The sequence below is a fragment of the Bombina bombina genome, chromosome 5 (genome assembly GCF_027579735.1).
Source record: "Bombina bombina isolate aBomBom1 chromosome 5, aBomBom1.pri, whole genome shotgun sequence".
NCBI classification, from domain to species: Eukaryota; Metazoa; Chordata; class Amphibia; order Anura; family Bombinatoridae; genus Bombina; species Bombina bombina.
Window position 1 is genome coordinate 781,026,028 of NC_069503.1, and position 19,372 is coordinate 781,045,399.

A 19,372-nucleotide genomic window follows, 5' to 3' on the forward strand; every position below is an offset into this window, starting at 1 on the left:
ACCATGGAAACCGCTACCACAAAGATCCTCTGGTACTCCTGGAACATCCAACGAAGCCTTTAAGCAGCACAGAGATTCTACTGATTCACAACGAGATGCAGACAAGTAGAGAGCCTGTCTGCTTTTCTTTTTGTTCTACTTGTTTTACTTACTTTGTTCATTCTATCTGCTGGACCCTCTGAAAGACGAAGATGACTCACCATAGGAGGGAGTGCTCTACAATGTTTAAGGACTGCTATCCTGCCTAAGAAGGAAGAAGATGGGTGAGACCTAAGCAATCATATATTGTAGCTTATTTGTTTACCCAAGTAATGGACACTTACCATAATCCTTAAATATGCCTGTTTCTTTACTTATGCCCACATGTAAATTGTTGTTTTGTTATATTGAGTTATTGATCACATATTTATTGTTAGTCTATTACACAGACTTATATACTTAGGCAATTGAACACCTATAAGCTTATTTATACTGTCCCCTTCAGCACTTAGTAGCAGGAGACACAGGGAGGAGACTGAATCTGTATCTGAGCGCCCATAACTAGTACGTGGCCCCCATCATGCTAGGACCTTCTCCATGAGTCTGACATACACTCTACCCATATCATATCTTAATGCCTCCTGCTAAGCCCTGTCCTATATTGGGAGTATAGAGGCATCTAATCTAACTTAAGCACGACTACCTCACAAAACGACTAACCTGCCCTTGCCAATACTTTAGCTGTAAGTCTCTAACTCCTATGGCAAGTCGATCCACAGTTAGTACCCTAAAGATTAGGGATAATTCCATGCCCTCTAGTGCTCCATCCTCTTTAGACATAAGCCACTAACCTAAGCAATGCCTTTATTGTTTAATGTCCTAGCCGTCTGTCATGCAGAGGACCCTGGACTACGACCCTAATGCCCCCCTCAGTTAGTCCAACTGCGATAAGGCATAGATCAGATTTCTAGTGAGAACCTGCTTGTGTAATGAATAGGGCTCTATACAAGGCACAGGGAATTAAGTAATGCCCAGAAAGGGAAAGGTAGTTGATACGCCACTAATCACTTTACGTTGCATCGCCCAGTTCTGTTCAAAATCCCTCCTGTTGTTGTTGTTGTTGAGATTAATGTTTATAATATGAGGTTTACAGCATTGAATGTTCTATTATGTATGATGTACATATGCAATACATATGCTTTTTCATTCCACAGATTTACAACCCATATTTTAAGTCGGCGAGGTTGTGGACCCCTCTCCGCTCAGCTCCCCCCCACCATATTAGTTGTGCCCCACTGGCAAAGACCGGTTGGTGCACTCATTGCGAAAGTGTATACTTATCACTTTTATCCAGTCATAGAGGTTTCCTTTTATAATACCTCTCAGTTAATATATATCACGTTTTCCTAGCCCTCACAGCATAAGACTGATCCGCCACATTTGACTGCTAGACTGATTTACCACCCTAAGTAACCCAGGCAGCCCCCCGCCACTCCCAAAATGGCCCTGATACGTATAGCTACGCTGAACGTGCAAGGCTTAAATTCCCCCACTAAGAGGAAATGGCTACAGCGATATCTCCTAGCACACAAAGTACACATAATGTTCCTACAGGAGACACACTGGATGGGGTTACCCCGACTCTCTGGGATTTCCCGATACTTCCCAGTATGTGAAACTGCCTCCAATTCTGAGGGCAGGACCAAAGGAGTTGCCCTCCTAATTAGTAGAGACTTGTCCTTTACCATGGAGTATATTGAAAGAGATAGTGAGGGTAGGTACCTGATACTTATCTGTTCACTTAATAACACACTGTTCACACTAGTCTCATTATATGCACCTAATTCCAAACAAGGTCCCTTCCTCCGCAAATTATTAGCACACGTAGAACAGATCAAAAGAGGACACCTAATTATTGGGGGGGATTTCAACATGGTCTGGGACCCAGCCAAAGACAAGCAATCCACCATTACGACACACTCTGACAGAAACGTCTCATCTACCTCCAACGCTTTCCGGAAACTCATATACCAACACAACCTCTATGACGCTTGGAGATGCTTAGCACCTTCAGAGAAAGACTTTACACACTACTCAAAAGCCCACAATTCATATTCCAGGATCGATCATATATTCTGTGATTCGTGGTCTCTAGACCAACTTACTAACCCTTCCATCAGACCGTGTACATGGTCAGACCATGACATGGTCTGCTTAGATTTCACTCAGCTACAAGCCCTGACTAATAGGCCGCCATGGCGACTTTCTGAGCAATGGCTCTCTGATATAGAGCTTCCGGCGCTCCAAGAGGTTGTGAAGGAGTTCCTGTCACATAATGACACAGGAACCACCGACATTGACATGGTCTGGGCCGCTCTTAAAGCATACCTACGGGGTCATTTTATTAAGAAAATGGCCCGACTGCGCAAAGAGCATAGCCAGCCCTTAGCGAAGTTATATGGAGATCTTCATGCCCTTGAACAGACAAACAAAACGATCCCTAGTGTTCAAGTAGCCAATCAAATTGGACTTATCAGGGAAAAAATCTCCAAGAGAGATCTGTCCCGGGTCCAGGAGAATCTACATAAGCTCAAACAATTGTATTACCACAAAGGCAATAGGGCAGACAAGCTTCTAGCTAACAAATTACGCATGCGCACACTACAGAAAAGGATACCCCACATAGCGACGTGTAGTGGTGTGGTACACTCTCCTAAAGAAATAGGCGCTGCGTTTGCTAGTTACTATTCTTCACTATACAATCTTGAGCAATCTGAAGCAACTGGCAGCTCTGACCATGGCGACATTCTCAAATTCTTAGAAACACTACCTGTGCCCACTCTAACTGAGGAATCTAAAGCCGAATTACAGCGACAGTTCACATTAGAAGAGGTCAAAGCAGCCATAGAGGACCTCGCACCCCATAAGGCCCCTGGGCCAGATGGGTTCACGGCAATGTTCTATCGAACACTTAGCCCGATCATAACCCCGATACTGCTCCGACTCTTCCAAAAAGTAGCAACTAAAGGCGCCTTCCTGGCAGAATTCCTAGAAGCCAACATTACCACAATTCACAAGGAAGGTAAAGACCCATTACTGTGCTCTAGCTACAGGCCCATCTCACTCATCAACGTAGATGCAAAAATCTACGCTAAAATATTGGCTAATAGGCTAGGGAAGCACGTGCAGACAATTATACACCTAGATCAGGTGGGCTTTGTACAAGGAAGGCAGGGTTCCGATAATACCCGGCGCCTTTTAAATATCTTCTCAGAAGCCACGGATATGGGACTCCCGGTACTCACCCTGTCGTTTGATGCCGAAAAGGCCTTCGACAGGGTGAGATGGGACTACCTATTTCAAACTCTATCAGCGTTTGGAATACCGGACTCATTCATCACAGCGACCAAGGCGCTGTACTCGGCCCCCACCGCAGTTGTTAGAGGGTTGGGATTCTGCTCCCCTAAGATCACAATCAGTAACGGAACCAGACAAGGATGCCCCCTCTCCCCCCTATTGTTTGTTTTGGCTATTGAGCCCCTGGCGATCGCAATTAGAGAATCAAAACAGATTCATGGCGTACAGATGCATGATACCCCTCAGAAGCTTGCGCTATTTGCCGATGACCTTACGGTCTTTCTTTCAGACCCAGTTGACTCTATCCCCCCGTTAATGGCCCTTTTCGCACAATTCGGAGAAATCTCTTATTACAAACTTAATGTGACCAAGACGGAGGCCTACTCCCTTAATATTCCGCAGCATGAAAGGGAAGAGATACAGCTTGCTTACTCCTTCAAGTGGTCCTGCAAACCAGTTCGCCACTTGGGAGTCTTTCTCTCCCATAAAAAGTCGGTGGTGATCAAAGAAAACTTTGAAAAGCTGCTAACAGCCGTCACTTCGGAGCTTCATTCTAAAAGATATAGTGAAATATCTTGGATGGGCAGAATAGCGGCTCTTAAAATGATGATATTACCAAAGATTACCTACCTGTTCCGCTGCATTCCGATGCCAGTCCCATATACATTGATTAGGAAGTTTCAGACCCTCTTTAACTCATACACTTGGCAGGATAAAAGACCCCGGGTGGCTGCACACATCCTGCAGATGCCGATAGAGAAGGGAGGCCTTGGCCTCCCTAGCGTTCGGAAATATTATGAAGCGGCAATGCTAACCCATGCTACAGCGTGGAGTAAAGATCTCCCCCCAACAAGGTGGAGAGATTTAGAGCAGGCCTCACTGCCAGCTTACGTCTATCTCGAAGATTTGCTTTGGCTACCCCCACACTGGCAACCAAAGTTCATGTCGCCAACAACATAGTGAAAGGATGTCAAGAAGCTTGGAATAAGCTGCGTCATAACAAACTGGTGGCCCCGCACCCCTCACCAATACATCCAATAAGGGCCCTTCTAGTGGGGCTACTTAATACACATCTTAGCGCATGGGCTACTACGGGCATAAACACAGTGGGTGACTTTTACTGCAACGGACACTTTAGAACACATAGAGACATGCTGAGCCTCCCTACACTAACTCCCAAACACCAATTTGACTTACTGAGACTCCGTACACTGTTGAAATCCTGGGGCTTCCTAGACGAACCATTGAGAGACCTGACTATTTGGGAGACACGATGGATAACCAATACCCAGCAACATAAACCACTCACAGTACATTATCACTGTCTTATTGAAGAAGAGACTACTCCAAAAACAATTCATATGACTGCATGGGAGAGAGACTTGCAGGCCACATTTCCACCAGACGCCTGGAGCAAGGCCATTAGCTTAACGAAAAAAGCAACCCATTGTGTTACTCTCTATGAGTTATACTTCAAAATAATCACCAGATGGCACTTAGTACCCACAAAACTACAGAAGCTTTTTCCTGACCACTCACAACAGTGTTGGAGGGAGTGTAGAGAGCCGGGGTCCCCCATCCATGTCTGGTGGACCTGCCCTAAACTGACGACTTACTGGCAGAAAATCGAAAAGATCTGTAAAGACTTAGAGCTAGCGCCCTAGCCATACTGCACCTAGGTATGGACAAGCTCCCCAAAACCAAGCAAAAGCTCTTTATATATATCCTCCTCTCTGCTAAATTGCTAATAGCCAGGAATTGGAAAAAGAGTCAACCCCCCAGAATACAGAGTGTAATTGAGGGAGTGAACTATATAAAAAATATGGAAAATTACGTGGCTAGAGAACAAGGGCAATTACATTATTACTGCCTAATTTGGGAACCGTGGGAATCCATGTTGACTCACCTAACTCCCACTTGAACCCTCAGAAATAGGAAGATATATAGAAATACGTTTCTTCTAGCTACCCCAACTTCCAACCTCCTCATATGCCCCTCTCCCCCCACACCTTCCCAGAAACCAAGACAGAAGCCCAATATCCTCACTAGCAGATAATGAGCGGAGAGGGGTCGGAAGGCCCCTCCATACTAATAGGAAACTGTGATGTAACATAATAGTTAAAACCACACTACTTAATCACTTCCATTGACTGGATTGCTGTTCTAAGGATAACACCTTTATAGAACGATGATATACGATTGTATACCCATGAAAGTTTACTATATATATAAAAGGTGACCTCTGTAAAAACGAGGACTCCCTTGCAGGGAGAAACTTGCATTATCATTGGTATTCTACAGTTACTGAACCTTGCACATGTAAATATACTTTTTATGCTTTATTGATTTTTGATGTTGTATATATCTTTACTGGAGAAAAGTAATCTGTTAACGATATGTCCTCAATAAAAAATGTTTAATAAAAAAAATAAAAAAAATAAACCCTAATATAGCTACAATATAACGAATAATTATATTGTAGCTATTTTAGCATTTATATTTATTTTACAGGCAACTTTATATTTATTTTAACTAGGTACAATAGCTATTAAATAGTTAATAACTATTTAATAGCTACCTAGTTAAAATAATTACAAAATTACCTGTAAAATAAATCCTAACCTAAGTTACAATTAAACCTAACACTACACTATCAATAAATTAATTAACTAAACTATCTACAAATATCTACAATTAAATCAACTAAACTAAATTACTAAAAAAAAAAACAATAAATTACAAAAAATAAAAAAAGATTACAAGAATTTTAAACTAATTACACCTACTCTAAGCCCCCTAAAAAAATAACAAAGCCCCCCAAAATAAAAAAAAATGCCCTACCCTATTCTAAAATAAAAAATTAACAGCTCTTTTACCTTACTAGCCCTTAAAATGGCCTTTTGCAGGGCATGCCCCAAAGAAAACAGATCTTTTGCATTTAAAAAAAACATACAATACCCCCCCCAACATTACAACCCACCACCCACATACCCCTAATCTAACCCAAACACCCATTAAAAAACCTAACACTAAGCCCCTGAAGATCTCCCTACCTTATCTTCACCACGTCGGGTATCACCGATCCGTCCAGAAGAGGGTCCGAAGTCTTCATCCTATCCGGCAAGAAGAGGACATCCGGACCAGTAGACATGTTCATCCAGGCGGCGTCTTCTATCTTCATCCATCCGGCGCGGAGCGGGACCATCTTGAAGCAGCCGACGCGGATCCATCCTCTTCTTCCGGCGACTCCAGACGAATGAAGGTTCCTTTAAGTGACGTCATCCAAGATGGCATCCCTTGAATTCCGATTGGCTGATAGGATTCTATCAGCCAATCGGAATTAAGGTAGGAAAAATCTGCCAATCAGATTCAAGTTCAATCCGATTGGCTGATCCAATCAGCCAATCAGATTGAGCTTGCATTCCGATCAACCAATAGAATGCAAGCTCAATCTGATTGGCTGATTGGATCAGCCAATCGGATTGAACTTGAATATGATAGGCTGATTCAATCAGCCAATCAGATTTTTCCTACCTTAATTCCGATTGGCTGATAGAATCCTATCAGCCAATCGGAATTTGAGGGACGCCATCTTGGATGACGTCACTTAAAGGAACCTTCATTCGTCGGGAGTAGCCGGAAGAAGAGGATGGATCCACGTCAGCTGCTTCAAGATGGTCCCGCTCCGCGCCCGATGGATTAAGATAGAAGACGCCGCCTGGATGAACATGTCTACCGGTCCGGATGTCCTCTTCTTGCCGGATAGGATGAAGACTTCGGACCCTCTTCTGGACCTCTTCTTGCCGGATAGGATGAAGACTTCTGACCCTCTTCTGGACGGATCAGTGATACCCGGCGTGGTGAAGATAAGGTAGGGAAATCTTCAGGGGCTTAGTGTTAAGTTTTTTAAGGGGTGTTTGGGTTAGATTAGGGGTATGTGGGTGGTGGGTTGTAATGTTGGGGGGGTATTATATGTTTTTTTTAAATGCAAAAGAGCTGTTTTCTTTGGGGCATGCCCCGCAAAAGGCCCTTTTAAGGGCTGGTAAGGTAATAGAGCTGTTAACTTTTTATTTTAGAATACGGTAGGGCATTTTTTTATTTTGGGGGGCTTTGTTTTTTTTAGGGGGCTTAGAGTAGGTGTAATTAGTTTAAAATTCTTGTAATCTTTTTTTATTTTTTGTAGTTTAGTGGGGTTTTTTCTTGTAATTTAATTTAGTTGATTTAATTGTAGATAATTGTAGATAGTTTAGTTAATTAATTTATTGATAGTGTAGAATAAGAGCTACTGTAATTCTATTGGCTGATTAGAATAGCCAATAGAATTACAGTAGCTCTTATTCTATTGTCTATTCAAATTAGCCAATACAATTAAAGTAGCTCTCATCCGATTGGCTGATTTGAATTTGAAGGCTCAAATCAGCCAATAGGAATTCAAGGGACACCATTTTTAATCACGTACCTTGATTTCCTATTCAGTGTACGGCGGAGATTGTATGAAGAGGATCCTCCACGCTTCATGGCTCCGGTCTTCAGTTCCAGTGTTGCTGATCTTCAGTTTCTGCAACTCCTCCTCTCCGCGCCGGTTGGTTTCTGGAAGAAGAAGAGGTCGCCGCCTGGAAGAAGACTTCTCCGTCTGGAACGGGACCTTCTCCGCAGGTCTTCAGTACAGGTAAGGACCACTTGGGGGTTAGACTTTTTTTTAAGGGGGGATCAAGTGGGTTTTAGAGTAGGGGTGTGTGGATGGTGGGTTGTAATGGGGGGGGGGTTGTTCTTTTTTTTACAGTAAAAGAGCTGATTATTTTGGGGCAATGCCCCACAAAAGGTCCTTTTAAGGGCTGGTAATAGAGCTGATTACTTTTTTAATTTAGTTTTGGGTAGGGAAATTTTATTATTTTGGGGGGCTTTTTTATTTATTAGGGGGCTTAGATTAGGAGTAATTATCTTAAAATTCTTGTAATCTTTTTTTATTTGTTGTAATTTAGTGTTTGTTTTTTTTGTAATATAAATTAGTGTATTTAATTGTATTTTAGTGGAGATAATTGTAGTTTATTTAATTATTTTATTGATAGGGTAGTGTTAGGTGTAATGGTAACTTTTTTTTACAGGTAATTTGGTAATTATTTTAACTAGGTAGCTATTAAATAGTTATTAACTATTTAATAGCTATTGTACCTAGTTAAAATAAATACCGTTACCTGTAAAATAAATATAAACCCTAAAATAGCTACAATGTAATTATTAATTATATTGTAGCTATCTTAGGGTTTATTTTATAGGTAAGTATTTAGATTTAAATAGGAATAATTTAGTTAATATTATTTAGATTCATTTTAATAATAATTAAGTTAGGGGGTGTTAGGGTTAGACTTAGGTTTAGTGGTTAATATATTTAATATAGGTGGCGGCGGTGTAGGGGGATTAGATTAGGGGTTAATAATTTTAATATAGGTGGCGGCAGTCTAGGGGATTAGATTAGGGGTTAATAAATTTAATATAGGTGCCGGCGGTGTAAGGGGGTCAGATTAGGGGGTATTACATATAATATAGGTGGCAGCGGGGTAGGGGGCTCACATTAGGGGTTAATGTAGTTAAAATAGGTGGCGGTGGGGTAGGGGGCTCACATTAGGGGGTAATATAGTTAATGCTTATTTCTGGACATCGCTAGTTTGTCCGACTTACAGCACTTTAGCAACTGCCGGCGCCATATATGTGATAGCGAGCTGTGCGAGCTGAAACTACGAGCGGTGCAGGTTTCCACGCTTGCGCCGAAACCTGCGCCGTATATCGGATTACGCCCCTAGTTGCTGAACACATCTAGTCTGCCAATCACAAGTGTCAAATATGTGACACCAATCAGCTAGGGACCACAGTAGAATATGTAACCTACGTATTCTTTTTCATAAATGGATCCCACCAAGAGAACAAACGAGTACAATTACAAATAGAAGTGAATTCAAAAGTGTATTGAAATTGCATTCATTGCTCTATCTGAAGAATGCAAGTTTTATTTTGACTTTCATGTTTAAGTATTGGCTGTGCACTGTAGTAGCGTAATAGCCAGCAGACTTAATTAAATTACACTCCCAGTGGAGGTTAGGAGAGATAAGTAAAAAAAAAATGCTAAAAAGTTAAGCAATGCTCCAAAAGGTAAATTTTAAGTAAGTAAAAATAAACTACTAGTAAGCTTCCTAACTACCTAGCACTAATCTAAATAAATCTATTATGTATAGTACACTAACATTAGTCTCCCTCTAGTTTAGCTAGTTATTTAAAGTCTTTTAAATATTCTAATCTGCAGATAAAAGTAAAGTATTCATTTTTTTTTTTAAGACAAGCAAAAAAAAGTTTGAAAATAAATACACACAGACACACAAGGTGCTGGTATATTATTCTTGAAAATCAGTAAATCCAAGGCAAGTCAACAACCAGCAATATAGAAGCTCTGTACTCTCAGTGAGGGGGCACAGTGGAAGATCAACTATTAACAAACGGATTAAATCAGATATGAGCCTCAGAAGATCAGTAAATAACTTCAAAATTGTCCATTTACTTCTCTCCCTCTCCTTAAGAATCCTGATTGGCTAGAAAACGTCACAGGGTTCCACTGGGAGGCTGGGTGAAACTCTAAATCTATTTGCCTGCTTTCCTGATTTCTTTTTATTGGATAAAAGATCTGCTTGCATCATAACAGCAGTCTGCTATGGAGACAAAAACAAAAACAATCATTTTGAACTAAAATTCAGATAATTATTTAAATTTTTTTGTTTTTTGTTGTAAGTCATATTAGTTATTCAAATGATAATGAAAACAACGAAAACTCAATTTTGTTTGTTTTCTACATACGTACAAAAACAAATGCACATCCCTAATATTTGTATTAATATGCTTTACAAATATATATATATATTAAAAATGCTCTTTGTGTCTCCTAATGTTACTTTCCATTTCAACAAAATGTAGGTAAAGGATCAGTAGCAACATATATTTCAAAATGGATATTTACTGATTTTATAAGAAGGTGAAATATAGGCTGACATTTATTAACCTACAGTTGGACAATGTTACCCATGTGTTTGGGGAGAAAAGCAGCATCCACTTCTGCATGTTAACTTTACACAAGAAATGTACTGTGCATCTTCAATTGCACAAAAGCAGGGATCATTCCAGGATGTTTTAAGTTCACCACATCAGAGGTTGCAAATAGTTTAGGAAGCAGTATTTGTATGTCCCTGCAGTGTAGACATAAGCAAGCCCGCATCACAAAGGTTCCCAAGCTGCATATGCAGCTTGATAAATGGAACACACCTATTTCCAGTGTGATAAGCTCCATGTTCATTGGTTAATGGCTATAGATGGGTGCAAAGCATATGTTAAATTCTCAGTTTACTATAATCGCTGCAGGGAACACGATTTTAAATGAGATGGTCCCCAAATATTTAATGCACTTCTTTTCCTGTATTCATTAATAAATTATATTGCATTTGTTTACATTTACATTACATTTTATTTTTAATAATAACTAAAATAACCTATAAAAATGCTTTAAATAATACACAACAGTTTTAGGTAGAAAAATTCCAATAGGCTCAATGTACAAAGCAGCAAATGCTGCTTTTGAGCCCTTGCAGGGCAGTCTCGCACATGTAACCACTGCTTATTACCCTCTACCTCACCTCAGAAAACACAGCCCCTGCTTTTGATTGACAGACCCTGCTCTTGCATAATTGGTTGTCTCAGATCAGGGGGTTGCATTGCACTAAGAAGTCCTTGTTCAATGGTACATCTGGGCAGTGGACACTGTATGCTGTGAAAGTTCATGGACAGGTTCCCAAGTCGGGAACCTTGTCCATCTGTCCTTTAATACATGAAGCTGAATGCAAAAGTGCCATAAATAAATGATCCTACAGTAAACCTTTAGTATCTTCCAAATATTTTTTTTCTAAATTCTACTGACCCAGTGCCTCGTACCTAAATTAAATTATAACCTCTAATGATCTGATCCTCAACCACAAGTAAACATAACCATCACCCTGTTGCAGCACAATGAAACATAGGGACTACCCTGGCTCAGAGTAGAACCCACTAACTAATCATAGACTCAGACTAAGAGGAAGCATCAGCAGAGGACATGATGTCAGATATTTTGTGTTTTTTTGCTGTAGATTTTAAACTTAATGAAATAAAGAATATTCTTTATTTTTAAGTTCTTATTTTTTTCTGAGTGCACCGGTTCCTTTTCTCTTTATGGTTTACTACTACATCTATATTGGTGCCCCTGCATTGTTTAATGCTGCTTTGAAATAGGAACTGACCAACTAGAAGCTTCTCCCTCAGGGGTGGATTTACCATAGAACATCTGTTTATTTCCTTTAGTGTACCCAGTTTTGTCCCATCCACATTTTTCATTGGTTCTCCTTATTAATCAATCAGGATTGTTAAAATGTATAACTAAATACAGAATAAAGAATCACCAGAACACACATAGAAAGGATTATGCTGTTAAAAATTTGGGGGGTTTTGTATGGTGGGTACATTTATAGGGAGGTCTTTAGGGTGTGATTTCAGTGTAGGGTTCATGAGGAGAGGGGAATTTAAAGGATATTTGTGATCAAAGGATGATGCAGTTAATGTTAGTTGCATTGGTGGGTTTAGTTATTTATTAACATTTTTCTGTAGTGTAGAGATCCCACCTCACCCCCACCAAAAAGTGATTACTAATAGGAACCCCCTTCCTCACCCATTTCTGTAGCATAGGAAACTGAACCCTTACTCCCCCCTTCCCATGCTGACCTACATCCTTTCCTCCCAAACCACCCACAGGATCACTGTAAGCTGATGGCTATCTGCCTTCATATGATAAAGGTAACACAGACAGTTAAAAATATCTTAACTCTCAGTAGGGGGCGCTCAAGTGCACAAAACAAATGTGGTCAATAAAGAGTGTATATAACAGTTGGGTAATGGCACACTAAGTGTATAGGCACCTTATATTAATGTATAGAAAATAATAGTACAAACTCCCTTTGTTTAGGGAATATAATGATAAAAGTCCCGATACCCACTACATTTGTGGTGAGCAGTCCAACTTTCACAGTGGCCTCTTTAATATATCAATAAAGACAGAATGTTGATAATCTTCCAACACCTTGATCAAAAGTATCAACCAACACAGATAATACAGCACTCTAAAAATCCAAAGATTGTGAAAGCTGTTTGGGCCACTGTGAAAAAATGAACAAAAAAGGGGGAGACTCAACCTATATTGTCACTTAACAAATGTCCATATTAGCCAATAGTATTATAACTTGCAAGGGCAAATGTTCATTACAACCAAAGATCTGTGTTTTAAATTATTAATTCAGTAACTTTGCAATACCTCGCAATCCTGCACGGAAAAGAAGCAGACCAATACAATGCCTTTAAATACTCAGATTGTGACAGTTCAAAAGTCCACGTAGATATGATCCACAAATGGAGCCTATATGTTCATATGTATATGTGTTCCTATTCCCCGGTATGCTTAAAGCAGATCCCAGCACAACATCTCAGAGGCAGGTACACACATTGCTTATTCACCAATAGCAAGGTTAGATTCACTCACCGGCTGCCGTACTTCTCCGGGTACCGACCCGTCCACTGATTGCGGAATAGAAACCTTCTCTGGCAGTCCGGGAGTCTTTAGCGCGCTTTACCGGGCCCTCGCCCGTCCACCATTAGCGGAGCAAACGCCGTCTCCAACCACCGGGCTATGCCTCAAGCCTGGGTGTGTCGCTAATCTCCTTGCTGATTGGTCCTTACAGGAAGTCAAGCCTCAGGTGTAGTTCAGCTGTGTCGATGGAACCAAAGGAAAATCTCACAACAGTCCCCGCAATCCGATGCGGTTGTCTTGTACATAGGCAATAAAAGTGAGCTATACCGGGTATTTGGGAACCTTTGTTTCAGTCCAATGCAACAGTGTATCTTGTACCAGCAGTGACTTTGGTCCGCGTTTTCAACAAGCTAGTGCAGGCTAGTGCAGCTAGGTGCCCAGCAGTGGCAAAAAAGGGAAACCAGAAAAAAGAGAAAAAAGATTGCCAGGCACCTCCAGTATTAAAAATATTAAACTTTATTGAAATAAGGTAAAAACATGATGAGAGAGGGGATGAGATACCCCTAAAGTTAAACAGACTGACATGTTTCGGCACAAAACGCCGTAATCATAGTCCCTAAAAACTTCTAAAAACAATATGCCTTATCTACCCAGTGCTCCCGTATCATTGGTGGGTTACTAATTGAAATTTAAAGGCACACAGGGAATGGAGCATTATTAATGAAGCACATTAATTCATATGCAACATATGTATAGATATGTATACAATTTAACCTGCTGCCTTAATCAGAAGCCGCATACACATATAAAATGTAATGTAAACTTTTGGTGAATGTTTGATATATATATTCTATTAATCTATTCACGTATATTTGTATACCTTCCTTATAGCGAATTCATGAATAGACTAATTCCTAAACGTGGTTACATCCAAGAATAATTATAGACTCTACTTATTATAGTGGATAATATCTGTAACCTATAAACAAGGAACGATGTTTTCTAAACTTAACCATACAAACCATAAACTTTAAATAATTAATTTAAATAATTCACTCTAAATAATAATAAACCACATTTTTGAATATGAGACACACAGTGTGGTAAAATCAAATAACCACATATTGCTCAACATAAAGGATGCAAGGTTAACTTACATCTGTTACATGCATGTTATAAGTATGTTGTAACACATATTCTAAAGACCTAATAATCGTCCCTATTTCAGTTACTCTGGTTTCACAGAGCCTTATGCAAATATACAGGTATAATTTATACATATGATGTATGCACCAGAATAGACCGGGGTCTATTTCCAATGATTAATGAAGTCATATTCGGAATTTAGGCCCAACGGTCTTTTTGTTTGGAGCCTAAAAATCCAGGGCCTCACAACATACTGGGTTTATCAGAGGTAAACATAATCAATATAATAGGTATCAGCCATTTGGTGATCATTTTGATCACCCGTATCCCTCTACCCAACAAGGTGGTGGTAACCACAATTATGTATCAACACATTATGGTACCAATAGCCAACACCATTTAACAATACAGCAGGAGGCTAGTAATTACCATCCCACTCATCAGGGTGCCACTGGTGGGCAGGCTAGAGATGAGGAGTTGTTACAATTGGAACAGGTTTTTCGGATGGGTCAACATCCAAGAGATGGGGGGGGCACGAGCATACTAGTACCTCAGCAGGGGAGATACCCACAGAGGCAGACTCGTGCCCCGTCCAAATATGTACCGTCCTAAACCTGTCCAGCCATATACTAACTATGGATGAGAGGAAAGTGTTGTCGTATGGCCTTGGTTTTGTACCCACAGTCAATTTTAATCTTTTTTAAGACTATGCTTGACCTTAACAAATTTGTGCGCAATATCACTCTGCGCAAACACTTTGGGAACACTAACCAGGACCATTTACTGACAACACCTGGCAATGGTATCTATGATACCTGGCCCAAAGAATTGGGGTTCATGGAAACATGTGACCTGATTGCTCTGGGGGAGTTGGAAGTAGAGGGATCTACATCTATGGATAAGACCAATAGTGACACTATCAGGAGATACCGTAACCCCTCTACTTTCTACCCCATACAGACCAGAGGAAACATCATTTGATTTTACCACACTGTGTGTCTCATATTCAAAAATGTGGTTTATTATTATTTAGAGTGAATTATTTAAATTAATTATTTAAAGTTTATGGTTTGTATGGTTAAGTTTAGAAAACATTGTTCCTTGTTTATAGGTTACAGATATTATCCACTATAATAAGTAGAGTCTATAATTATTCTTGGATGTAACCACGTTTAGGAATTAGTCTATTCATGAATTCGCTATAAGGAAGGTATACAAATATACGTGAATAGATTAATAGAATATATATATCAAACATTCACCAAAAGTTTACATTACATTTTATATGTGTATTCGGCTTCTGATTAAGGCAGCAGGTTAAATTGTATACATATCTATACATATGTTGCATATGAATTAATGTGCTTCATTAATAATGCTCCATTCCCCGTGTGCCTTTAAATTTCAATTAGTAACCCAATTAGTAACCCACCAATGATATGGGAGCACTGGGTAGATAAGGCATATTGTTTTTAGAAGTTTTTAGGGACTATGATTACGGCGTTTTGTGCCAAAACATGTCAGTCTGTTTAACTTTAGGGGTATCTCATCCCCTCTCTCATCATGTTTTTACCTTATTTCAATAAAGTTTAATATTTTTAATACTGGAGGTGCCTGGCAATCTTTTTTCTTTTTTCGCTTTTTTCTGGGTTCCACTGTGAAAAAACACAAACAGTATACAACATCAAATACAGCTGCACCACTGTTCTTCAATTATTTTATTCCATATACAGGAGCATGTTCAAAAATGGACTATGTTGTGGGCCTTGCACCCTTAGGACATGAGTAAGGGTGCAAGGGCTGAAATGTAGTCCATATTTGATGTTGTACCTTTCTCAAAAGTGGCTGCACTCTGAAAACACCATCAGTGAAAGACTTAAAAAATATACAAACAAAGAAAAGGTGCCGCATGTGTGTATCATTCAAAGGATATAAACTAATCTGATGACTGATAAAGGGTACTCACATTTAGATCAAGCACCCTATAGTGCTATGAGACGTATGCTTGATATTTACAGCAATCCAGCTGGCTGAACTCCGGGAAACAGGAACACCGAGATCCTAAGTTTCAGTACAAACCCAAGTAGGTAGCTGCAGCTCAAAAACAGTGAGGCCATTCAAAATTAAAACAATTGCAATTTATTAAAAGCAAAGAAAAATAAGGGTTAAACACATGAACCGAATATTGAGCGTGGGTGCACTAGTTCACCCTCTGAAGGCTCTGCAATGCGTTTCTCAGCGTATGCCTGATAAATGTGTTTAACCCTTATTTGTATTTGCTTTTAATAAATTGTAATTGCAAAAATATTTTCTGAGATCTGAATTGAAGCAAAAGATATATGTCCAAAGTAACATGACAGAAAAGTGATGTAATATGTGATGACTGTATAATATGTTTGAAGTTTACAGTAATTTTGATCGGTTTTATAATTAACTAACATGGTTAGAATAAAGGTATGAATAAAGGTACAAAGTAAGACATTTGTCACAAAAAAAACAAAGCAAACAACACTGAGGGAGACCATCTTCTACATAGCCAATAGCTCAGTATAAAAAAGGACAGAAAAGGATTGTGTATGATAACTCACACAGAGCACTGTTCAAGATGAACCTCACATAATTCTCATTCTTGTTTTTTTATTTCTCACAAGTTGAAGCATCAGCATGCCATCTCCAGTCATATTATAAAAATCCTACAACTTCGCATACCAAAACAAAATCTCTATTCAGTAAGGTATTGACAAAGAAAAACTAAATGGGTGAAACACAAATAAGTTACAGATATTTAGGTGGTATAGTTGTGAGCTAATCCAGAAAGAGAAAGAAAGTTACCAAATAAAAATAAATAAATAACATTACTAAGAGGATACAAAAAGTGTTTTATTGATTTGTTAATGTAATCACCTATAATTTTAGACCCATGTAATAAATTCCACCAACAGACATCAAGAAACTTCAAACAAATGTTTTAATATTTGCCAAATTAACCATTATTAATGCAATGCATATCACTACTAGCAACATCCACTGCAGAATCCATAGGCCAAGGATCCTAATCCACCAAGGGAAAAAAACATGCAAAACGGATGTTATTAATTTGTTGATTAAATCATCTATATTTTTATAACTATATGATAAATGCAAGATACTTGTCAGCACGAACGATGCCCCTTAGATGGATTCCCTGTATAAAAATCTTATAAGAATAGCAAATGCACTGTTCCAAGCACATCACAAAAATTAATAATTATGATGGCGGTCAACTATGCATGAGATGTAATATAGATGCCAACATTACCTCATACATTTACCTCGTTTTTTAATTTGAATAATTTTTATTTGGTTATTTTCATAATTCACATTAAGTATTCACTCAGTTACATATAACTAATATATTACTTTTTGCACATATAGAACACACTTATGCATTGCCATGTATTACCAGAGGTGATTTTTTTCGGGAATGGGTATAGGGGTAAGGGGTGGAAGAGGACATGGTAGAAGGGATAGGTACCAGAATGCACATAATAATATATGAATTGGGGGGGGGCGGAGCTTGGTAGCAACCATGATGGTCGCATAAATCCGCTCCGCACATAGGGTCCTAAAAGCACTGTCTGGGGTCGCTTCCACTCGCTATAATTGACTCTATGGACCGAAGCTAGAGAGAGGAGCACACCCTGAACCTGGGGATACCATCCAGGCTGTCACAGGCTATAGGGAGAAGCGGCAAAGCAGTCACTACAGGCCTGAGCTGAGCATGCACCGGGCGCCATCTTACTGACACTACAGACAGGGCTGGTTCACTCACGCTGCTTGCCACATAGCACACACCACAGAACTATCTTACGGACGGCAGCAGTTAACCGGAGCTGGCTGGATAACTAATCCGGTGCAAAAGGGAGTACCATTACATCTACACAGACGGAACAGAGGTGAGACTGTGTGTAAACCTTACCCACAAGGGCAGCACTTGCAAAGCACCCCTGCTACAGGGACATATAGTAACGCTGCCAGTGATGAAAATATACCATTGGTCAGGGGAGGCTTTCTGATATCACTGCTCACTCCAACTACTGGTCATATAGATAAAGAGGCACTTGTAGGTAGAGGCTCGCATCTCAAGGATAATTTCTGGAAATTAAAGAAGTGATTTTATATTACTTGGGTGGTGGATGCTGATAGACAGGGGTATCCCTTTTCTCTGCTATTAAAGAAAAATCATATACAGAAGATATTCTATGGGTATGGGCCCATAGGGCTCTCCAGCCTAGGCCTCCAGCTAGGGCTCCACCTAGAGACATTATCATCAGATTTAAGAATTTCCTTGAAAAAGAAATGCTTCTTAACCAATCCCGACGACAACAGCCTGTGAGGTTCAGGGGAAATGTTATACAGATCTATCAAGATCACTCAACGAGAACGCTGCAGAGATGAAAAGAATTTACTCCCTGGACAACATTACTTCGCAACAAGAAAATACCATATAGATGGGGTTTTCCCACCCACCTCATGGTTATACAAGATAATAAAAGATGGATTTGCAACAAACCTGAGGATATGAATGCCTTCAGCAAAGATCTAGGTATTGACCACTCAATGGACTTAACACCACTGACGACAGACCAACAGAGAGTTAATAAAAGGTCAAGTGTCAACCCTGCAAAATGGCAAACCAAGATGCCCCGGTCAGACAAAACACCATCAATAATAGAAAAACCCGGAAATCAGCAATCCTCACCTAGAGCCAATCGTTCCTCTGAATCTGAAGAGGATTAGAGATCCACCATATATATATATCTTGATTCTTCCCCTTGTGGTCAGATCTCAAAGCTTACTTACTGATGGACATACGCTGGACTCTGGTTTCTGAGGAGCTGCGACGAGACAGGTATCGTATCCAGCTTATTTACATACAATGTGAGACTGTTTGACACCGCATGAAGTTATGCAAGGCTTCTGTCCTAAGCTTCCGCAGGCCCCAGGACACTAACATTTAAGCCTTATTCCTACTTTAGGATGGGCAAGAACTTTATGTTGACAAAATAAAGGACCTTATGATTGTATTTCCCCCCCTTAGTGTTATATCTCTTTTTATGTCTGACTTCAGACTTGGAGATTTGTTTGTTTTTATAATTATACAGTTCCTCATTGCACAATGTGTTAATACTGTTTTCATGCACAGATATACTGTTTGTTTTTATTGTTGGTATAAGAATAATACATGTTCAGATTATGTTACCATATGGGAAATTTTTCTCACTGCTTATGCAGTCACTGTATGTTTGACAAGTGTAGATA